Raw genomic sequence first — 25,078 nt, 5'->3', positions numbered from 1 at the left:
TCATTTAGGTGACCGCTTTATGCATGTACTTCTGCAGACTACTATGCTTGATATTTAATAGATAATCAAAGGGGAACTTCTATGTTCTGTTACAACTGTATCTGCCTACCTATCCATGACCTGTTTTGCTACAAGTAAATTTTTCTTGTTCTTAGTCAAAGTCAGCCTCTCCATCTTGGCTCAGGACTCTGGTCTCTTTCATAGGAATTATTGAATCAGCCCCTAAGTAGTCTCTATATATATGCATTCCCTATCCACCCCAAGTGTCCCACTAAATGCTTATGTCTCCCAAAAATACATGTGTTGAAATCCTAACCTTCAAGGTGACTGTTTTAAGAAGTAGAGCCTTTGGTAGATGATCTGAAGAGTTCCCTTGGCACTTCTACCATGTAAAAATACAAGGACAAGGCTCCATCTATGGTCCAGGAAGACACTGAATTTGTCAGTATCTTGATCTTTGACTTAACAGTCTACAAAACTATGTGTGAGCAGTACATTTTTGTTGTTTTTAAGCCATCCAGTTTATATTATTTTGCTATATATAGTAGCCCAAACAGACTAAGATAAACTCTCAACATAGCAGCCAGAATGATTCTTATGGAAATACAAGTCAGATCAATCATGATACTCTTCCATTCAAAATTTCCCAATGGCTTCTCACCGAGCAGTCAAGCCTTCCATGGCAGCATGGCCCTGTATCCTGTACCATCAGACTCTATATTCCCTCTCTGACATTATCTCATACCTGTCCTTCTCTGTTTAACACTGATCCAGCCTGAATGACTTCCTTGCTATTGTGCACATATGCTAGGCACTCTCTTGTTTCAGAGTTTTTGCATCTATAAAGGTACTTCAGAAAGTTCATGCAAAATTTGAATTAGAAAATTATTTTTGTCTAAAATATTTTAAAATCATGCATAGACTTCTTCAATATTCATTTTCTATGAAGTTTCTGAAGTTCTCTCATACCATCCTCTTTGTCTAGAACAATCTTCAACCAATTGTCTACCTGTCTGCTCTCTCATTTCTTAGTCTTTTTTTCAGTAGGCATTTATATAGAAAAGCTTTACTAGCCACTCCAAGTAAAATTCAGTCCTCCCCCTTTGACATTTCACATCTCCTTATCTATTTTCTATATTCTGTATTAATCTATATATAATAAAGATGTGTTTTTAAATATGCATATGCCAGATACTTTATCTTGTTTACTTTTCATCTCCTCTACTGGAAGATATTTTCCATGGAGGCAGAGGTTTTTATCTGTTGGGTTATGTCAGTACCCCAAATATATAAAACCATTCCTAGCAATGCTTAGCTGGTGATCAATGAGTATTTGCCAGTGAATGACTCAACAATAACAAAAAGACATATGAGTGATTAGATAAGGGAAAACAGAAAACTACAAATATCTTTCAAAGGGAAAATTAGTATTTAGAGATATCTATTTTTACTATGAGATCTCCTATTTATGAAATCAAAATTTCACAGGGATCAAGGATACAATAGTTGTCAAGTGTTATACAGCTCATTAGATGACAAAAAAAAACATTAAGAATTAAAGCAAATCCTTGAGCAATTCTAAAATTATTATGTACATATATTTGTCCTAGTGTTAAGACACCAGTCATTGTGGCTGCATCTCATATTGGCATGCTTGGGTTCAATATTCACACTCGGCTCTTGACTCCAACTTCCTACTAATGCAGACTGTGGGAGGGAGACATCATGGCTCAAATAATTGGGTTCATACCATGCATTTGGATGCCTGAATTGAGTTCTAGACTTCCTGCTTCAGCTTGGCCCAGTCTTGGCTATTGTCAACTGGGCCAAGCTGAATCAGCAGATGGGAACTCACTCTCTGTATCTCTACTTCTCAAATAAATAAATAAAATTTTAAAATTAAACTCATCTTATTATCTGTCATCTTATCAATAGCTGCTACTCCTTAAGGACACTAATGTCTTGTAGATACTGTTTTTTTCAGGTAACCTTTAAAAGTTTCACTTTTGATGGTGTCTCCTTTCTACTTTCTGATCTCTCTCTCTCTCACACACACACAGTATAGGTAGACAGCCTAAAGGTGTAGTGCAGGGATGTCAAAGTGTATCTTCTAGTCTGATGCTAGGATGACATCATAGTAAGTTTACATAGCTTGTGTTTCTCATCTCCCCTCGCCCTCTAGACACCAAAATAAATGTTACATTTTAAACTTTAAAATATTTTCCAGCATCGTATTTGTGCTTTTAAAAGGTATTTCTATAATATATCTTTAGACACTGAATTAGAATTTATGCAGATGCTTGATAATACAGCAGATATTAAAAACTATTTTCCCCTCCCCCTGTTAAATTAGTAAAATCTTTCAATGATATAAAGATTGCCTTGTATTAGAGGCTCTCAATTTGCCCAATTTTCACAGGTCACTGTGTTCTAATGACATTTTCTTAGGTGCAAAACTTGAAAATAAAAGAAGAAAATGTTTTTTGACTTTATTTCACCAAAACTGTCTAAGTGATAGATGGACCCACTTCTGGTGTGGTGGGACCCTGGTTCCTATGGTTAGCCATGGGTTTATTTGATCAGTTGGAAAGTAATACTATATGACTAGAGTAGAAAATGTTTGCAGTTTTCTGGCACTTCAATGGACTGCTACTAAAACAGTTGTGATTTTTGAGATCCTTCTTGAATTTCTATCAATTTTCACCATTTCCTGATCTCATTCTTGGGAATGGTCCTAGAGATCTTTCTTTGTTGATTATATTTCACCTCCTCTTTTGCTTTGGGGCAAAACAGAGGCCAGTAATTGAGAAAAGAAATTATCTTTCAGTTAATCTCACTTTAAATAATAAAATATCCAGACCAGACATATTCTGAGAAAACTTGGTCACTGAATTCTGAGTAGCATAATCTGCTATAAAAATTTCAAACTATAATTTTCAGACTAGTTGGGCTCATTAAAAATACATGGAAATCTGAGTGGAGTATCCTAGGGTATTTCCCACATATAACTTTATTCTTAATTCTCATTGGTTACTTGCCTAGATTAATCTCAGAATTTTGTGACCCAAAGAAGCGTTAAGTCATATATGAGGACAGAATGGATCCTAGTGTGACTTCAAGAGCCTATTTTTCTTCTCTTGAGAGAAGAAGTTTGCAGAAATAAGGGTGGATTTTAATAGAGAAAGTGCCAATGATACTTCCCTGTGTTTGGAGATCCTGAGACTGGGGAAGAGTACCATTAGGGAGGATGGTAGTACATCTACATAAGTATCTCCTCAATGATGACCTTGGGGTGATATGCAAATTTTAGCCTAAAAATAAATTTTTGATACTCTCAGTTGGTATTTCATATGTCAGCCAATTTCTCTGACCAATATCCAATATGTTAACGTTCTTATCCAGCTTTATGGCTGAAAATTTGGACCAATATGCTTAACCTTATCCATTATTCATGTACTTGATGGCTTCTAACATTAGTTAATAAACTGGTAGTTTTAGGAGATTTTCTACGTTAAGAGTAATTGCTGGAATATTCTGTTTGTTATTTAGATTATGTTTTCCAATGATTCTGGCTTATTCTTTAAGAACATGTGATCAACAGTTCTTTGCAGAGGCAAAGACTAGCGTGTTGCAGAAAACTGTGATTTTTGATCCAAGACACCCCCCCCCAACCCCATCACCACCTAATTCATATTGATTGTAAACAATACCTGTAATGAAACAAGTCAGGGACTAAACTCAGGGCTATGGGAGTATATTTGTCTTACAGATGAAACACTTAAAGCAGGATTTATGGAAGCAGAGGGCTATGGGTCAATAACTAAAAAAACCCTGTACTGTAAATAAGCAAGACTTTTCGAGGTGTGAAGGAGAAGAGAAAGGAGACTGGAGGGGTGGAGGATAAGGGGCAGGAAGATAAGTAGATTCTGGTTTGGTAAAAAGTCTGCCTTTGAAGAGGATTAGAGGACGTCATCAGAGAGAGGCTGATTCACCTTGAGAAGCCAAATCAGAGGCAGGGACTATATTGAAAATACTTCTCCAAAATCTTCTGCAAGTCTCCTATTGGGGCAATTCCAGGACAATTAAACCACAGAGAGCTTCGGAGGCAAGCAAGGGACATTGTAATGATTGACTTTTCTTGTTATCATAATTGAATGCATATCTTAGAGCTCAGAGCAACTTTATAAGCTCTTGTTCAATGGGAAGACATAGACCAGGTCAATGAAGATACTTTTTTTGACACAACATCCAAATGACACGCTATTAATGAGGAATAAACCTTCTAGTAATACTAAATCCTGCAAAGTGAATTTACGTTCCTCAAGGTGGTACTCACTTATTATTTTATCTCTGGGTAAATCAACAAAGGAGTAAAGTGAGTATTCATCTTGATCCACAGAGTAAAAACTGAGGTCTAATATTTAAGAGACTATTTTAAATCTCAGAGGCAAAAGAAGACAAACATTAAGCACATTGGCTATGGTATTAGGATTAGGAATAAGGCTTTTGATTCCTAAATTGGTGCTCTTGTACTCTGCCACTTAGTGTCAATATATTCTTTTTCAAACAATCCTAACTGGGCAACAGAGAGTCCTCAGATCACAAAAGTGGGGCAGGAGTCAACATTCTCTGGTTCTCTACAGAGATTAGGATCTCCAGGATAGCTTCAAAAAAATCTTTCCTCCATTCTAAATGATGCAAATCAATTTAGCATAATCTACTTGGTTTCTTTGATGGGATTTCACTCTTGCTAACAAAAAGTACAAACATATAGAGCTCAGAAGAAACAATGACCCTTATGGTCCAGAAGTGACTTTAGGGACCACTTTCATAAAGGTTTCTTCTTCAGTAAGGCCAATTATGTACATGTTTCTCTTACTTGTTTATTTTCTCCTCATACTACTCAGCCTTTGGGATTTTTAAAAAGCCCTATTCAGTTTAACTCTGGCCTTTTGATATCTGAAATGTAATGACTCTCTAATTAGGATGCTATCTTAAATTCCATGTATATGAGAAAACCATGAATTGTTTATGGGGACTAAGATTTAGTGGTAGTTCCTAGAAAGCACATCTACAACCATGAAATAAGTCATGAAACACAAGTGCCAACTTACTTAATTTTCAAGAGGAATATGATATTCAGATAAAATAAACCAAAATGGTACATTCATTTACTTTTATAAGTATAAAAGTATAAAGTTGTGTTATCAATTCCAGGTATCAGTTTAAGTAATGCATCTTCCAGGCTATTTCACAATGACTTTTCCATTGTTCTAGAAATAGATTTTGAAAATACAAGCTGTTAAACTTGTTACTGCAATAATATAACCAAATAAACAACCAGGCAATTTGGAAGGAAATATTCTTAGAATATTAGAATACTGAATGACTAAATATATCCTTCAAAAAATTTGCAGATACAAGGCTATGCCTAGCATACAAGATTGGAAAAACTGGATGGCTAAATCACATTTTATTCAATGGATCCTGGATGAAGTCACATTTTATTTGGTATACCATGAACCTGCTATATAAGACCATATGAAAATGGAGACTCAGAAACATATAGAAAATATTTTAAATGGTGGGCTGGATAAAATTGAAGAAGCTGAATACAGCCTTGCCCTATGAAGATCTGGGTCAACTTGAAGTTGATAATGGAATGGGTATTATTTTTGAATTTAGTTTATTAAATTCATCAGCTAAGGGTCCAAAGAACCCAATGGTACCTAGATGATTTTCTTTAGTTCTGGATAAATAGTTCATGATGAAATATTCAGTTTTTATTGGAAATATGTCCAAAGACTGTGATCTCTTTCAAAAAAGATGTAAATATCTAATTATTAGTTTTTTCAATACAATATTTTTATCTCAGATATAAGAGTGTGTGCACACATATACTCACATATAAACACACACACACATACACACCCGAGTGGAAGAGTTTTCTTTTCAAAATGACCTAAGAATATAATTTGCCAAACATATGATAAAATCTTTACCATTATAACTCTCTTCTTATATTTTTACAATTTAATTATTTTGCCTTTATTTGAAAGGGATAGAGAGAGAAAGATATTCCATCTGTTGGTTCATTCCAAAAATGCCCTCAACAACCAGGGTGGAGCCATACCAAAGCCAGGAACCTGAAACCCAATCTGGGTCTCCCACATGGGTGGAAGAGACTACTTGAGCCAGCATCTGCTGCTTCCCAGGGCATGTATCAACAGTAAGGTTGAATCACAAACAGAGGACATGAATCCAAGCAGTCTGATATGGGATTCAGGAGTAGCAAGCAAAATGTTAATTACCAAACTACTACCCTCATAGCTCTCTTTGTAAATCATGATACACGGGTGTGCCTCTGAGGAAGACAAACATCCAGGAGGTACAAGCCATCAGCATCAGAGAGTCTTCATTTGTATGCAATCATCTAATTAATTACAGATTTTTTTTTAATTAGAAACCCAGTCTTGGGAACTTGTTAAGGGCAAAAGCACTCCCTATGATATTAAAGACAGAATCGCTTCCACTTTCTTACTCCCAATTGATCTTATATTTTCTGTCCCACAGAGCTCTGATAATCCTATCTCTTGTGAATAGAAACAATTTCATTGTTCAAAGTGGAAACTATTTCCCCCACTTAGTCCACTTACACAGAAATAAATCTAAATATTCCTACTTTCCCTGTTTTTACCAACCCTCAAAATATTATATCCAATACTTATAGGTTATTGGTTTTTCTTGTGTTTACTATGATTTTTCAAGGTAATCAAATAGAGACATGTACTGCTGGGGAAAAAAAAGGTTATATTCAAATTCAATTCCAAATGTAGTGCAAAGAGCTAGAACCCAAGGGGGTGGGAGCCAAGATGGCGGAATAGTGAGGGCGCGCACTGATAGTCCAGGAAAAGACAGTTTAATAAAAGTAGAGTTACTGTAGCCTCAGGAAAAGGCTCAGGAAAAATTGCAGAGGAAGCTCTTCTGCATCTAGTGGATGTGACACAGAGGACCTACAAGGAGAGCAAGGTCGCCCACCACGTGGAAGCTGAGCCGCGGGAGCAGAGCCTCAGAGTCTGCGTGCCAGTGCTGGAAGGGGAGGTGAGACAAAAACTTCAGTAACCCGAGACATTGGTGGGGAAAGGCAGAAAGAGCCTACAGGGAATGAGGCCTGAAGCCCCACTGGGGAAAGTTCACCAGCTGACTGGAGGAGAGAAAAAAATGAATAAATAAGAGGAACCAGCACGGACATTAGCCTCTCTCTCCACTCACCTTACAAAGCTGAGCAAGACAAAGAGCAGGCGCCATTTTACATATGTAAAGCAGCGCCCACCATTAGCCAAGCAGAAAAACCTGACTCTGGTGGGGAGAAAAAACAGGAGGTTAAGACCTAGTGAAAGTGTGGAGCTAACGAACTGAGACTGTGAAAATCTGAGGGGGGGGGGCGAAAGAACTCACCGAGACACAAACTCGGTAACCTTGGCAACCCAGTGAGAGACTGTGGAGAAATTTGACACCACACTGAGGGCTGCATAAACTCTTTGTGTGGTCCCAGGGGTAAGCAGACTAATACCATAAAGGAATGAAGATGGAAATTAGCAACTCAGGAATCCCTAGAGCATACGCAAACACATGGAGATTGAACAACATGCTCCTGAATGAACAATGGGTCATAGAAGAAATTAAAAGAGAAATCAAAAATTTTCTGGAAGTAAATGAGGATAACAGCACAACATACCAAAACTTGTGGGATACAGCAAAAGCAGTGTTAAGAGGAAATTTTATATCAATAGGTGCCTACATCAAGAAATTGGAAAGGCACCAAATAGATGAGCTTTCAATGCATCTCAAAGATCTAGAAAATCTGCAGCAAACCAGACCCAAATCTAGTAGGAGAAGAGAAATAATTAAAATCAGAGAAGAAATCAACAGGATTGAATCCAAAAAAATTACAAAAAATCAGCCAAATGAGGAGCTGGTTTTTTGAAAAAATAAACAAAATTGATACCCCATTGCCCAAACTAACTAAAAAAAGAAAAGACCCAAATCAATAAAATCAGAGATAAAAAAGGAAATGTAACAACAGACACCACAGAAATAAAAAGAATCATCAGAAATTACTACAAGTACTTGTATGCCAGCAAACAGGAAAATCTATCAGAAATGGATAGATTCCTGGACACATGCAACCTACATAAATTGAACTAGGAAGACACAGAAAACCTAAACAGACCCATAACTGAGACAGAAATTGAAACAGTAATAAAGGCCCTCCCAACAAAGAAAAGCCCAGGACCAGATGGATTCACTGCTGAATTCTACCAGACATTTAAAGAACTCACTCCAATTCTTCTCAAACTATTCAGAACAATCGAAAAAGAGGGAATCCTCCCAAATTCTTTCTGTGGAGCCAGCATCACCTAATTCCTAAGCTGGAAAAAGATGCAGCATTGAAAGAGAATTACAGACCAATATCCCTGATGAACATAGATGCAAAAATCCTCAATAAAATTCTGGCCAATAGAATGCAACAACACATCAGAAAGATCATCCACCCAGACCAAGTGGGATTTATCCCTGGTATGCAGAGATGGTTCAGTGTGCACAAAACAATCAATGTGATACACCACATTAACAGACTGCAGAAGAAAAACCATATGATTATCTCAATAGATGCAGAGAAAGCATTTGATAAAATACAACACCTTTCATGATGAAAACTCTAAGCAAGCTGGGTATGGGAGGAACATTCCTCAATACAATCAAAGCAATCCATGAAAAACCCACGGCCAACATCCTATTGAATGGGAAAAGTTGGAAGCATTTCCACTGAGATCTGGTACCAGACAGGGATGCCCACTCTCACCACTGCTATTCAATACAGTTCTGGAAGTTTTAGCCAGAGCTATTAGGCAAGAAAAAGAAATTAAATGGATACAAATTGGGAAGGAAGAACTCAAACTATCCCTCTTTGCAGATGATATGATTATTTATTTAGGGGACCCAAAGAACTCTACTAAGAGACTATTGGAACTCATAGAAGAGTTTGGCAAAGTAGCAGGATATAAAATCAATGCACAAAAATCAACAGCCTTTGTATATACAGGCAATGCCACGGCTGAGAAAGAACTTCTAAGATCAACCCCATTCACAATAGCTACAAAAACAATCAAATACCTTGGAATAAACTTAACCAAGGATGTTAAAGATCTCTACGATGAAAATTACAAAACCTTAAAGGAAGAAATAGAAGAGGATACCAAAAAATGGAAAAATCTCCCATGCTCATGGATTGGAAGAATCAATATCATCAAAATGTCCATTCTCCCAAAAGCAATTTATAGAATGCAATACCAATCAAGATACCGAAGACCTTCTTCTCAGATCTGGAAAAAATGATGCTGAAATTCATATGGAGACACAGGAGACCTTGAATAGCTAAAGCAATCTTGTACAACAAAAACAAAGCCGGAGGCATCACAATACCAGATTTCAGGACATACTACAGGGCAGTTGTAATCAAAACAGCATGGTACTGGTACAGAAACAGATGGATAGAACAATGGAACAGAATTGAAACACCAGAAATCAATCCAAACATCTACAGCCAACTTATATTTGATCAAGGATCCAAAACCAATCCCTGGAGTAAGGACAGTCTATTCAATAAATGGTGCTGGGAAAATTGGATTTCCACGTGCAGAAGCATGAAGCAAGACCCCTACCTTACACCTTACACAAAAATCCTCTCAACATGGATTAAAGACTTAAATCTACAACCCGACATCATCAAATTATTAGAGAGCATTGGAGGAACTCTGCAAGATATAGGTACTGGCAGAGACTTCTTGGGAAATATCCCAGAAGCACAGGCAGTCAAAGCCAAAATTAACATTTGGGATTGCATCAAATTGAGACGTTTCTGTACTTCAAAAGAAACAGTCAGGAAAGTGAAGAGGCAACTGACAGAATGGGAAAAATATTTGCAAACTATGCAACAGATAAAGGGTTAATAACCAGAATCTACAAAGAGATCAAGAACTCCACAACATCAAAACAAACAACCCACTTAAGAGATGGGTCAAGGACCTCAATAGACATTTTTCAAAAGAGGAAATCCAAATGGCCAACATACACATGAAAAAATGTTCAAGATCACTAGCAATCAGGGAAATGCAAATCAAAATCACAATGAGGTTTCACTTTACCCCGGTTAGAATGGCTCACATTCAGAAATCTACCAAAAATAGATGCTGGAGAGGATGTGGGGAAAAAGGGACACTAACCCACTGTTGGTAGGAATGCAAACTGGTTAAGCCACTATGGAAGTCAGTCTGGAGATTCCTCAGAAACCTGAATATAACCCTACCATACAACCCAGCCATACTACTCCTTGGAATTTACCGAAAGGAAATTGGGAAACAAAATCTGTCTGCACATTAATGTTTATTGCAGCTCAATTCACAATTAGCTAAGACCTGGAACCAACCCTAAGCCCATCAATAGTAGACTGGATAAAGAAATTATGGGACATGTACTCAATAGAATACTATACAGCAGTCAAAAACAATGAAACCCGGTCATTTGCAACAAAATGGAGGAATCTGGAAAACATTATGCTGAGTAAATTAAGCCAGTCCCAAAGGGACAAATATCATATGTTCTCCCTGATCGGCGACAACTAACTGAGCACCAAAGGGGAAACCTATTGAAGTGAAATGGACACTATGAGAAACAGTGACTTGATCAGCTCTTGTCCTGACTGTTGATGTACAATGTAATACTTTATCCATTTTAGTGTTTTTTTTTTTTTGTTCTAGTACTATTGGTTGAACTCTGTAATTAACACATAATTATTCTTAGGTGTTTAAATTTTAACTGAAAAGTGATCCCTGTTAGGAATTTGGAAACATTATGTTGAGTGAAATAAGCCAGTCCCAAAGGGACAAATATCATATGTTCTCCCTGATCGGTGACAACTAACTGAGCACCAAAAAGGAAACTGTTAAAGTGAAATGAACACTATGAGATACAGTGACTTGATCAGCCCTTGCCCTGACTGTTGATGAACAACTTAATACGTTATCCGTCTTAGTATTTTTTTATTTGTTCTACTTAATACTTTTGGTTGAATACTGTAATCAATACACAGTTATTCTTAAGTGTTGAAACTTAACTGAAAAGTGATCACTGTTAAATGTAAGAGTGGGAATAAGAGAGGGAAGAGATGTGCAATTCGGGACATGCTCAAGCTGACTTGCCCCAAATGGTGGAGTTAGAAACATACCAGGGGATTCAAATTCAATCCCATCAAGGTGGCATGTACCAATGCCATCTCACTAGTCCAAGTGATCAATTTCTGTAAACAATTGATCATAATGATAGGACCAAGAGCCAAAGGATCACATAAAAAAGACTAGTGTCTGAGAATACTAACTGATACAATAAAAAAGGGAGAGAATGGTCCAACATGGGAAGCGGGATACACAGCAGACTCATAGAATGGCAGATGTCCCAAAACCCTTAATAAATGATCTCTGTGAGTGAGATCCCAGTGGAAAGAACAGGTCATCAAAGAAGGAGGTACCTTTCTCTGAAGGGAGGAGAGATCTTCCACTTTGACTACGACCTTGCCTAAATATGATCAGAGTCAGTGGACTCAAAAGGCTTCCATAGCCTTGGCAACTCATGACAGGAGCCTAGGGTTGGCCGGTGCCATGGCTCAATAGGCTAATCCTCTGTCTTGTGGCGCCGGCACACTGGGTTCTAGTTCCGGTCATGGCACCGGATTCTGTCCCCGTTGCCCCTCTTCCAGGCCAGCTCTCTGCTATGGCCCGGGAGTGAAGTGGAGGATGGCCCAAGTACTTGGGCCCTGTACCCGCTTGGGAGATCAGGAGAAGCACCTGGCTCCTGCCTTCGGATCAGTGCAATGTGCCGGCCGCGGCGGCCATTGGAGGGTGAACCAACAGCAAAAGGAAGACCTTTCTCTCTGTCTCTCTCACTGTCCACTCTGCCTGTCAAAAAAAAAAAAAAAAAAAAAAAAAAGAGCCTAGGGTGATTACTGATGTCATAAACAAGAGTGTCAATTTGTTAAGTAGCAACAGGAGTTACTGTGCACTTACTCCTCATGTAGGGTCTCTGTCCTTAATGTGCTGTACATTGTGATTTAATGCTATAACTAGTACGCAAACAGTATTTTTCACTTTGTGTTGCTATGTGGGTGCAAACTGTTGAAATCTTTATTTAATATATGCTAACCTGATCTTCTGTATATAAAGAGAATTGAAAATGAAGCTTGATGTGAATGGAAGGGGAGAGGGAGTGGGAAAGGGAAGGGTTGCAGGTGGGAGGGACGTTATGTGGGGGAAGCCATTGTAATCCATAAGCTGTGCTTTGGAAATTTATATTCATTAAATAAAAGTTTAAAAAAAGAGCTAGAACCCAGTAATGTTTAATGTCCTTCACTGTTTTATCTTTAAATCTTACCAATGCAAGCAAATGTGAAAATCCTTAAATTGCTGGCCTCAATGTTCCCATGTCAACTGGCATGTACTCAGGTTGGAGATCCTGCCAAAAGTCAAAGGAAAACATTTATGAGACATTGCTGATGTACGATCATATTAATCCTGTATGTCCAGCACTGCTGGCAAGCTTGGTGCATAAATAGCTGCTGCTGCCTTAATGATAAGGCCTCTTAAACACAGCTAAATGCAACGCGTAAATGGATTTTCTTTTTCCCCTCTTCCCTAACTAAGAGACTGATTATTGATCCCTACCTGGACGGTGCTATTGAGAGCAAGCCATTCATGAATACAAGCAGGAAGAATAATGGTACACTGCATGGGTAGTTTTAATAAACTACAATTGGGACACAGTCTCTACAGGGAAGAAAAGGTAACCAATCCAATTTTAATGAAGCCTGTGCTTATTACTTGACTGCCAAGTCTGTGGGCATTCTATGGCTGCACATCAGGTAGGCAAGGACAGTTGGGCTTTGAATGCTGTATATGCTGTATGAGGGTGAGTGCTGGATCCCAAGAACACTTTATACTCCTATTAAGTGATGCTTCCAAGTTTTCTCCATTGTCCTTGGGATGAGAAGTGGAGTGATCTTGCACTGACTGCACCGCTGGAGGACAGGGGTATTCTCAGACAGTACAACAAATGCCAGCCTGTGGGAGCGAGGTTAATCCAAATCCTAAAGGCAGGAGGGTAAACCATGGCCAAGTTCATATCCCCAGGAGCTCTCTGAAGCCACATGAAAAACCAAAGAAGCCTCAGGTCAGGAATGGACAGGTCATCAGGCTTACACATGGACCTGCAACACAGATCTTTCAGGTACACTGAGGTTCCAGGCTATTCTTTCCCTGGAAAGCTCATGAAACAAATACATCTGATTAACTCCACAGCATGGTCCACAGCAACAGACATCCATTCACTAGCTTACCACAGATACACATGAGGGTATTTACAAAAGCTCATGGAAAATGGAATTGAAAAATAACTTCAGTGCAAAAAAATCTGAAATCTATGCATACAGCTGTTTTCAAAATGTTCATGGGAAATGCATGTTGCAAAAAAAGGCATGGATATCAAAAAACTAGTTGCATCAAAAAACTTGTCTTTTAGTTAATTTTGAATGAACTTTGTGAAGTACCCTCATATGTGTGAGTGTATTTAAATATCTAAGGCATTTTAAAGCTAGAAAATGTCTCAGTCATTCTGATATGGATTTTTGTGCTACCAGTACATAAAAGTGTACACTTGATGCTAAGATGACACATAAGTTTTATATTAATCATCTGCTGAAGATTTTTGAAATAATATATTTGATACTTCTTTCTAAAAAAAAGCAGAACCATGGGTAGTAATTTAATGGATGGAATATATGCAATTATAAATATTAATATAAGATCATGTACTAAGGAAGTTCCTTGAAAATAAGGGCCACAGGGAAATTTTTTTCATACCCTTTACAGCACCTGCCCTAATGTTATCTACGTCACAGTCACTGGTATTTCTCTCAATTGTATTGCATGTTTTTTCCCTCAAATCTGAATCCTGTATTACCTTAACGTTTCAAAGACCAATGAATCATTTGGGATAATATCATTAGGCTGATATTATTAAAGACTGAGAATATTTGGCAAGAACTGAGGATGGTAGTTTTCATATGTGTGTGTGCATAAATATTCAAAGAGTTTATAAAAGTACAGATTCTTTGGCCCTGTTTCTGAAAGATTCTGAAGGAATTAGGCCTGGGAAAGAGTCCAAGACTATATATTTTCAAGAACAGGTCACTCTAATGCATCCAACCCAAAGATTCAACTCAAGAACTAATTAGTAGAGGCTATCTTCAGGCCCAGTTAATTAGAAAACCTTTTCTGTTTTCACCAGTCCCTTGCTGTGTTATCTGGCTATGTTTGATATAACTGGAGCATTGAATTTAGCAGAGTGTCTGTAAGAAAAACATGTGTGATATTTAAAAGAACTGCCATCAATAGAATAGGTGGGTAAGACTTATTTGGAAGGCAGATACAAACCCAAACTTGCCACACTTGTGTTAATACACCAATGAAGCTATTAAACCAAAGAAGCTAGAGGCACATTTTCCAATACAATAAAGGAACAATATGTTCCTTTAACGTTTGGTTTCAGCATCCACTTTTGAGTAATAAAGCACAATATGGGGAATTTTAGCCCAAGATATAAAAACCTCCCCCCTTTAAATAGTTTGCAAATTTTAAGTGTTTATGTACAATGCATTTGTTTCCCTTGTCTCCCCCACTCTCAGAAGGTCCATGCCTGTCACCAGATTTTTAAGGTGGGCTCTGAGTCATAAAAGGTTTAGCGCTTTGGATGGGAGACCTGAAAATGTTGCTTCTAATCTTAGTTCTCCTTCTACCTGATATTGAACCCTTCAACAAATGACTTCTCCTTTCCACTTCTCAGTTTTCTCATCTGTGAAATGAGAATGCTGACCTAGAAAAAAATCTTAGTATTCTTCCAGCTCCATGGTTCTAAGCAAGCCACTAAAAGTGGAAGCATGGGGCTGGTGCTGTGGTGTAGCAGGTAAAGCTGCTACCTGCAGTGCCGGCATCCCATCCAGTTTGAGTCCCAGCTGCTCCACTTCCAATCCAGCTTTTTGCTATGGCCTAGGAAAGCAGTAGAAGACGGCCCAAGTCCTTGGGCTCCTGCACCTGTGTGGGAGACCTGAAAGAAGCACCTGGCTCCTGGCTTTGGATCAGCACAGTTCTGCCTGTTGCGGCCAGCTGGGGAGTGAACCAGTGGATGAAAGACCTCTCTCTCTCTCTCTCTCTCTCTCTCTTTCTCTCTCTGCCTCTCTATAACTCTGCCTTTCAAATAAATAAATAAATATTTTAAAGAAAAGGGGAAGCATCAAATTGAAAGGTATCTTGACACATCCAAACTAACCTCCTTATTTATGGGGGAGATAGCAAAACCCAGAGAGCTATCATATTATAGCTATTATGAGTGATCAAATACTGAACCCCAAATTCCCAACTTAATATATCAGTTCACTCTTTCTTCTAACATACAGCAAGTTTACAAAGCTCTATCCCCAGGTTACACTTTTGCTCACTGCCTGAAGGAGTATTTCAGGCAGGATTTTCCTTTCTTGGCTGAGAGAGGGGTACAAAGTGTCCTCTGGGGTTCTTTCCCAGATTTTCTCAGGGAGAGAACATATGCCCCAGTCCCCAGAGAACTGAGATCCCACACGCACAGCTGTACAGCATGCAAGAAAAAGCAATGTACAACCTGAAAAACAATAATCAGCGTTTGCAAAAGTGCTCTGGGGTGTCTTTAGGAAACGTTTCAGGAGGACTGCTGTTATAAAAAGATCACTGGTTCTCTCCTCCTGGATCCTTTCCACACTCAGACATTAATGTTTTAGGTGCATCACTGAGACTCATTCACTCATCCAAATATCAACATTAGCAAGTGAATCAATGCCAAGAGAGGCCAAGTCCTTTTTCTCATGCAGATTACTGTCCAGTGGGAAGCTCTGGCCTCCGGTGAGGTTGGCTGTACTTCTGCCTGTGTGTGCTGGGAGTTAGGGAGAGGCACAGACTCCTCAAGACCGACTCGTGCACTTGCTTTTGACCTCTTGCAAGTTTGCAAACACAGTATGGGAGATTCTTAATTGTCTCAACACAACCAGTTTGTCCAAGTCACTTTGGTCAAATCTAACAAAGCACTGGACTGTGTATTTCCTCATTCCATCAACGTTGGTTTGCTTTTCAAAATTTTGCTTATCCAGAATACCTAAATTTTCCCTCCTTAATCTCCCAATATGGGGGCTAGTGTTGTGCTGCAGGGGGATGGGCAATTGCTTGTGATACCAGCATCTCATATTGCAATGCTGGTTCAAGTCCCCTCTTCTCTGCTTCTGATCTAGCTCTCTGCCTTTCACAACAACAAAATAAATAGTAAAAAAATTCCCAGTATGATTTTATCCTCCTAACTGAAGAGTGTGCAGAGTCACGTCACTTACTCCTCCACTGTAGCTCTGTCAGTGGAGGAATCTAAACCTTCCCTAGCATACAGGATGGGAAATCATTTAGTTAATTTATTTTATAGATGAGGAAAGAGTGATCTGGAAAGAAGACACAGTGTGATTATTAATGAATGACTACAAATCAAAGGGAAGGAATAGGAAGTACTTTTTTTTAGCTTTTGATCTGTGTTGTGTTCTTTGTAAGATTTTATATGACTTTTTTGTATTTTTCTTTTTTATAACATTTTTATCTATATAAAGTGAACAAATTTCATGTATCTCATACAGATAGATTTAGGAACATAATGATATTTCCCCCTCTACCCTCCTTCCTACTCACGCTCCCATCCTCTCTCTTCCTTCCTTTCTTATTCTTCCAATTTTTACAATGACATTCTTTCAGTTTATTTTATAAACACAAGCTTATTTATTTTATAATCATAAGCTTAACCCTCAACTAAATAAAGAATTCAACAAATAGTGAGAAGAAAAAAAATAAACAGTGGTCCTCAACAGTAGAAGACAAAGGCTATAAACAATAATCAAATCTCAAAAGGTTTAAAATTATTTGTTTGAGAGGTAGAGGGACAAAGATGGGGTGGGAGGGTGGGGGGAGAGGGAGAGAACACTCACATCTGCTGATTCACTCCCCAAATGTCTGATTCACTCCCCAGTGGCAGGAACTGGGTTGAGCCAATGTCTGGTATCAGGAAGCCAGTCAATGCCTTCTATGTGAGTGGCAGGAACCTAATTATCTGAAGCAACACAAGCTGCCTACCAGTGTCTACCATAGCAAGGAGGTGGAATCAGGCTGGAACTGGCTATCAAACTACGGGACTGTAACAGGGGATACAGACAACTTATCCAGCATCTTAACCATGAGGCTACATGCTGCCCAAGTATTTTAAATATATTATTTCACCTAATTTTTGGAAACCTTGCTCAGCAGATATATTATTATTCTCCAGTCACAGATGCAGTAAGCAAGTCTCAGGGAGGGTAAATCATGCAAACCAGATGAAACAGCTACCAGTGGCAGCCGACACAGGTAGGGCATGCCAGACCAGGCTCACAGGGTGTGAGCTTACCAGACTTCGTCCAAAGTACTCGTTTTGTCCACCGCCCTTCCCCACTTCCACATCAGCTTGCAGCGATAGGAAGAGAAAGGGATTTGGGGCAGATCCAGTAGTAAACATAGTAAACAGCAGGTCCCTGACAACTTGATCAGGGGCCCAATTGATTGCCTCACTTCTGAGATCCACCCTTCTTCCACACTTCAAAGAGGAGAGAGAAAAGCATGAGGATCCCATCTCTGTGATAAAGAAAGCGGTGGAGCCGGCGCTGCGCCTTAGTAGGCTAAACCTCCTCCTGTGGTGCCGGCATCCCATATAGGCACCGGTTCAAGTCCCAGCTGCTCCTCTTCTGATCCAGCTGTCTGTTATGGCCTGGGGAAGTTTAAGACGGGCCAAGTGCTTGGGCCCCTGCACTGTGTGGGAGAGCTGGAAGGAGATCCTGGCTCCTGGCTTTGGATCTGACCAGTCTCGGCCATTGCTGTAACTTGGGGAATTAACCGATGGATGGACGACTTTTCTTTCTGTCTTTCCAAACTCTGTCTGTAATTCTACCTCTCAAATGAATAAAAAAAACTTTTAAAAATAAAAAAGAAAAGTCATCGTGTGCAAAGTTAAAGAAACAGAGAGAGAAAGCAGTGAGGACAGGCAGGATCTCCAAGTATCACAGGGGCTTTGACAATCAGGTTACGTCTTTAAGCTCCAGGACTGATAACAGCTTGGTAATTGATAATATAAGCAACTGCATGACTCCAGTTCACATATAGTACGTTTGGAGGGAAAAGAGCACCTCCCAATCATTATTTCTAAATATTATTCAGTTCATACACTCAAGGTGGCTGCTTTTATTTATTTATTTTTTTTTGCACCAAGAAGAAATAAGGTTTAATGGATGACTGCATCTGCTCCTCTGACCATCAGTACCAATTCTGTATCTACTTCAGGCAAACAAATACCCTTGTAATGGTGGCAGTCTGACTACCTCCACAATAATAAACATAACCATATTTTCTAGTTATCTGGAATTTTTCACTTTACAAAGTATCTCTACACGTATTTTCTCAATTTCTGCAAACACTATATAAAGTGAATAGTGTAGTTATTTTTCAACTGACAGCTAGGTTTTTATTTATTTTTTAGATTTTACAGCTTTACTTAGGCATAGTTAAAAATAAAATTGTGTTGTTTGGTGTGTACGATGTGATTTATTTTATGTTTGGTGAGAACGCTGGTAATCCAGTCTCTTAGGAAATTCCAAGTACACCATACCTTGTTAAGTTGTACAGTCACCTGGCTGTACATCAGGTCTCTAGAACTCACTCATCCTACAACTGAAGGTTGATACTCTTTGACTCTCCCTCCCTTTCGAGATCCTACTAACCACCATTCTACTCTGTTAGTATGTTTGACTTTTTAAATCCCTCATATAAGTAAGATCACGCAGTATTTGTCTTTCTGTTCTGGCTTCTTTTACTTAGCTTAATGTCAAGGTTCATCCATGTTCCTGGAAATAGTAAAATTTCTTTATTTATATATCTCACATTTTCTTTATTCATTTATCAAAGACCTTTATAGTTCATTCTTAATAAGGGAACTGAAGCCACATGAAGTTCCCCAAATAACATGTCACAATGTAAAAACAATAAAAATTGTGCCTAACAAGAGCTAGCTGTGTACCACAGACACTAACAGTGATATATGTGTTCTCACTTAATTCTCATTCCATGAAGCAGGTGTTATAACCTTTATACAAATGGGAAATCTAAGGATTCAAGTGGCTAAAGTGACCTGCCTAAGGTCACACAATAACCTACTAGCAGAGCAATTCGAATTCAGCTGTAAGTCAAAGCCCATCATGCTAACCAAAATCTGTCCCGGTGTCTAAGTAATATACTATGAGGCTCAGAGATGCTACCCACTGCCTGAGCATCCAGATTCCAGTCAGCCCTGCCGTGCCTTACTCTGATGGTCAGAGACCTCTTTTGAAATATGGGAAAATGGAAGGCACTGGAAACTTCAGATAAAAATTCTTTCATATAACTCTTCATAATCCACATTAGGGAAAATTACCTCCGCCAGTGTAATTCAGTTGCCTGATTTGCTTTCCCTCATGGTGTCAAGCATTACTTCTCTGACTTTCTCCAGGAGTTGATGACAGTTACCTGGCTGCATGTGTGCAAAGGGTACAAAGGTGTACAGCAAACATGGTGTGCACACTCAGACCTCGTCTTCACTCCTTTCAGGGACTCTGAAAAACTGAAAAAGTATGTAGAGAAAAGAAAGGCTATGTTAAAGCAATTTCCTTTCTAAGAGCGACTCTCAGGTCTCCTTGCATATGGCGGATGTGCCAGTGAAAGTGTGGTGAGTACTGCTGAATTGCTGTAGGGCATGTGTCTCTGCATATATATGCATAATGTCCTTTTCACACGTTGGAGCTACCAGATGCCTGGTTCTGCTTGGAAGGGGTTTGGCAACCCACTTGAAATCATAAAGATTCATAACTCATTTATGCAAGCCGCAGACCCCTCTAGATGACATCTCCTCCTCTAAAGAATGATTGAGAGAAGGATGTAATATAGCTGAAAATGACATTGAAATATTAGCAGTGCAGCCAGGTTTCTATGAGGCCCCTAGCTAGATGCGGGAATTATGCAAGTCACAAGAAGAAGCAAGCCTTTAGGTAACAGGAGAAGCAAAAACAAAGAAAGCAAGTACTCTCGGTGTCAAGGACTGGCTGACTGTTGCTGTGGGGCAGGCCCTGAGGCACTGATTCATTTTACAGGCTGGATGCAGACCTGGATGCTGGACTCTCCAGGCTAGCAGGTGCTGGGCCACGCCACTGCTCCATTCCCACTGGATCTCTAAAACACTTTACCATCCCAGGTGGTAGAATAAGGTATGTGGGTGTGTAGGGGGGATATGAAGGGGTGGATTAGGAGGGACTCAGGATAAGATCTTGACTCTGCCCGAGGAAAGACTTTGTAACAAGCTCCCATAGGTGCCCCTGGCACCACCCTCGCTCCAAACCCTTCCCACTGGCTCTCAAAGTTTCTTTCTGAAACACCAAGCTCAAGTCACTTCTGTCTATTTCCTAATAGCCAAGCCTTCACTTGACTAATGGCACCTTGCTCCTTAGAAAAGAATACAAAGCCCTTTACTTTACAATGCTGCCTTTTCAGCTCTTGGCACGTGGCACTTCATGTGTCTTCTAAAATACTTCCAGTTCGTTGTACCTTTATTCTGCTATTCTCTCCTCCTGGAATGCCTTGCTCACGTCTCCAGGGGGTAAATTTCCTACTCATTCTTTAAGAAATAACTGCCACTTGACGAGCTGGGTGAAGACTTTCTCTTAAAAAAGATTTATTTTACTTATTTGAAAGGTAGAGTTGCAGAGAGAGAATGAGAGAGGGAGAGAGGGAGAGGAGAGAGGGAGAGAGAGAGAGGGAAAGACAGAGAAAGAGAGGGGAGAGAGGGGGGAGAAGAGAGAAGGGAGAAGGGAGAAGGGAGAGGGGAGAGGGGAGAGGGGAGAGGGGAGAGGGGAGAGGGAGAGGGAGAGAGAGAGAGAGAGAGAGAGAGAGAGAGAGAATCTTTTATCTGCTGGTTCATTCTCCATATGGGCCAGACCAAAGGCAGGAGCCTGCAACTCCATACTGGTGTCCCACATGGATGGCAGGGGCCCAAGTACTTGCACCATCTTCTTCTGCTTTCCCAAGGTGTTCGATTGGAAGCAGAGCAGCTAGGACTCAAACTGGTGCCCATATGAGATGCTGGCATTGCAGGCAGCAGCTTAACTTTCTGTGTCACCATATCAACCCCAAAGACTCTCTCATGACACCTTGCACACGTCTTGACTTAACTACCTAGCACCCTTTATTATAATTATTCTTTTTTTTTTTTTTTTTTGACAGGCAGAGTGGACAGTGAGAGAGAGAGACAGAGAGAAAGGTCTTCCTTTTGCCGTTGGTTCACCCTCCAATGGCCGCTGCGGCCGGCGCACCGCGCTGATCTGATGGCAGGAGCCAGGGAGCCAGGTACTTATCCTGGTCTCCCATGGGGTGCAGGGCCCAAGTACTTGGGCCATCCTCCACTGCACTCCCGGGCCACAGCAGAGAGCTGGCCTGGAAGAGGGGCAACCGGGATAGAATCCGGCGCCCCGACCGGGACTAGAACCTGGTGTGCCTGTGCCGCAAGGCGGAGGATTAGCCTAGTGAGCTGCGGCGCTGGCTGCTATAATTATTCTTGTATTTTACCTCTTTTATCCTTGTGAGACTATGGATATTTGAACGGTAGGAACAATGCTTAGAAATGTACCTTTAGGGACCGGCACTGTGGTGTAGCTGGTTAAGCCACTGCCTGCAGTGCCCAGAGTCTGGCTGCTCCATTTCTGAGCCAGCTCCCTGCTAATGAACCTGGGAAATCAGCAGAAAATGGCCCAAGCACTTGGGCCCTATTACCCATGTGGAAGACCCAGATGAAACTCCTGTCTCCTGTCTTTAGCCTGGCCGAACTCTGGCCATTGCAGCCATTTAGGCAGCGAACCAGCAGAACCAAGATTCTCTGCCTCTCTCTCTGTAACTCTGCCTTTCAAATAAATAAATCTTTAAAACAGAAAGTGTACCTTTATATCCTTTACACTGAGCAAAATGCCTGGCATAGAATAGCTTAATAAATACATAATGATGGAAAAACAAGGAATGAATAAGTCACTCATCTCTTTCCCGTATGTTTTTAGTAAAATAGCATGTGATCTTCCTTATGCTTTGATAGATGGTCTAGGGGTGATACTGGGGAAGAAAATAACTACAGAAGGCAGTAGACTAGCATTCAGCTTTGGCATCTCTCTCCTGAAGCCCACCCCCTGTAGTAATTTCTTCTTTAGTTCCCATCCACCACCATGTTGGGTTCCCTCAGGTACCAGGACTAAAGGCCCCAGAGGGTGGTAATATTGTGTGCTACAAAGAGCTCAGGGTTTGTGATCAGATGGTCTGGGTCTGAAATCCAGGCATGGCCACCAGCAGCAACTGAAGCTTGAACAAGAATCATTAATTTAGCTGAAATTCAGCCAAAATGATCATGAAAAAGACAAATATACATATAAATAAAAAATAAAATATAAATATAAACTTGCTGTGAAGATAAAATTCAACTATGGCTCCAGGCCATGGTTCACTGTAGGTCCTCAGTAAATGGTAACATTTCTTTGTTAATGTTTCCAGCAATCATTCCTCTTACTTCTATACTGCCCAGTTTCCCTTCCTCTAGAACAGAGCTCATTCTTGGTAAGGCAGTTAGAGGGTGGTTTATATACTATCATCATTTGAAATGATTTTCCAAATTATATCCCCATATTCTTTTTGAGAATCACTCCATAGTGTACCATCACTATTATGGATGGAAGTGTGTTTGCTTTTTCAGGAGTTATGAGTCACACGCAGGGTGAAGAATTACTTCTCTAGGACATACCTTTGAAAGTCTTCCTCTTTATTTTCACAGCCATAATTCTAAGTGGAACCCTAAACCTCTCACCCTGAAGTTGTTGTAAGAGCTTCCCAACTGACCTTCCCATTTACAGGTTTTCCTCTTGTCAGTGCATCCTGTGTATAACTGCCACAATCACCTCTCAAACTTCAGAGTGACCTTCGGATGAAGAGTACTGCAGTAGCCCCAGGCATGAGGTGTCGTGTCGGGAGATGACTACATTTCCCCGATCACCCACCACGTGCCACTTCACACCCTTGTTCTGCCACCTGTGCTGCTGCTTCCAACCAGAGACCCTTTCCCTCCCTAGATGCAAAGCCTCCCTGACTCAAAGAACCAAAGAATTTCTACACACATTCAAGACACACTCAAATAGAAAAGGTCTCCCTTCATTATGACACCAGTGTACCTAGCTATTCTGTATGACTGCCCTTGTCATAGTCTGCTACAAGTCACTAGTCTTTGATTCTTACTGCCATACCAGCTTGTGAATTCTTTTTTAATGATTTATTTATGTATTTGAAAGGCAGAGTGACAGAGGGAGAGAGGGAGAGATGGAGAAAGGGAGGGAGGGAGAGAGAGAGACAGAGAACCCACTGGTTCACTCCACAAATACCAGCAACAGCCAAAACTGGGCCAGGCCAAAGCCAGGAGCCAGGAACTCCATTCAGGTCTCCCACATAGGCAGCTGAAAGTCAAGCATTTGAACCATTTTCACAGCCTCCTGGACACATTAACAGGAAGTTGAATTGGAAATGCAGGGTGGCAGGGATTCGAACCATGCACACCCATAAGTCATCTCAAGCAATATCTCACTGCACTACAGTGCCTACCTCCCCAATTGTGAATTCTTCAAATAGAGAGACTGAGTCTTAATCATTCACAGTTTTCTCCATGAAGTAGATGTTTGTTAAATTTGTACTGAACTGAAATGAAACCCTATACACCTTCCATTTCACCATTTACTTTGCTACTGCCACCTGCTAGGATATGCCTGTGTGGAATGCATTTCTATGGTTTTGCCATTCTTTGTATACTTTTCAACAGGATCTATTCTTTTCAAAGAGAGAATGTGTGAAAAATAAACAAAAGAAGATTTGCATATTTACTGGTCAATTTCATCTCAGAATTTGGGGTGGCTGGGCAAACCTCTCCAGTTAACACAGGGATTGTCTTCCTCTCCCCTCCCCTAAACTCCCCTAAGCTCCCCTCCTCTCCCCTAACTCTCTTCCCCTAAACCCCCCTCTGCTCCCTTCCCCTTCCTTTTCTTTTGTAAAGCCTTTTGTTAAAAGATAATGTTCCTTCCTACTCATGAAACCCAAACTGCTTCAGGTGAACCAGAAGAAAGTACAGCAAACTCCTCTGGAATTTTACCCAATCTAACTGCCTGGAGCAGCCCAGAATGCATACTTTCTATTTCCTATGATTGTCCTGAGACTAGGACAGGATTCTGTTCCTCGGTGTCCTCCATCCTAGGGGGTGACACCAAGGAGGCTGGGACACCACCCAAACATTCATTTCTTTGTGATGGAAGCATCACCTGCTGGAGTCTCAGGAACTGTTGGCTTATTCCTTGATTCAATGTTTATTCATTCATTTATTGACTCTTTTCCTTAAGTTAAGTGCTAGTATAAGTCCTGGGGAGATAAAAATACATACGAGAAAGAGGCTGACTCTCAAAGAAGTCACTAGAGTAGGGAGAGGACTAAACATGAATAAATGACAGAATAGTAATGAGACAAATGGAAAATATATGTGCACAATCTTGGAAGGGTTCAGTGAAAGCAGATACTGATGTCACTTCCCACTCAGCTCTGCAGAGAACCTCAAAGCTTCCCAACACGGAAAACTCACTCAGGCCCCAAGTGTCCCCCAAGAATTTGAAATGCCTCTTTGGAAAGACTGCTGATCTATCACAAAGATCACTGATGTTGTTGTGAAAGTGGCAGTAAGAGCCCAAATTTCACCCCTCAAGAGCTTTTCTCCTAATAGAAAAGCATTGCTCTCATTG

General features: G+C 40.1%; 1 protein-coding gene across 2 annotated transcripts in view; it reads right to left on the bottom strand.

The window, feature by feature from the left end:
• The window catches only part of SEMA6D (semaphorin 6D), a 665,819-nt gene that overhangs the window by 418,113 nt on the left and 222,628 nt on the right, over positions 1-25,078 (bottom strand). Inside the window, exon 2 of one of the 2 annotated variants that reach the window (XM_051822408.3) lies at positions 12,487-12,567. The exons of the other annotated variant lie outside the window; for it this stretch is intronic. The gene's annotated coding sequence lies outside the window, so the exon portion shown is untranslated. The remainder of the gene's footprint in view (positions 1-12,486; positions 12,568-25,078) is intronic. 2 annotated transcript variants of the gene reach the window in all.

Source organism: Oryctolagus cuniculus, chromosome 12 (assembly GCF_051225735.1).
Source record: "Oryctolagus cuniculus isolate XC-2025 breed Fujian yellow rabbit chromosome 12, ASM5122573v1, whole genome shotgun sequence".
Lineage (NCBI taxonomy): Eukaryota > Metazoa > Chordata > Mammalia > Lagomorpha > Leporidae > Oryctolagus > Oryctolagus cuniculus.
This window is presented reverse-complemented; position numbering and strand designations above follow the sequence as displayed.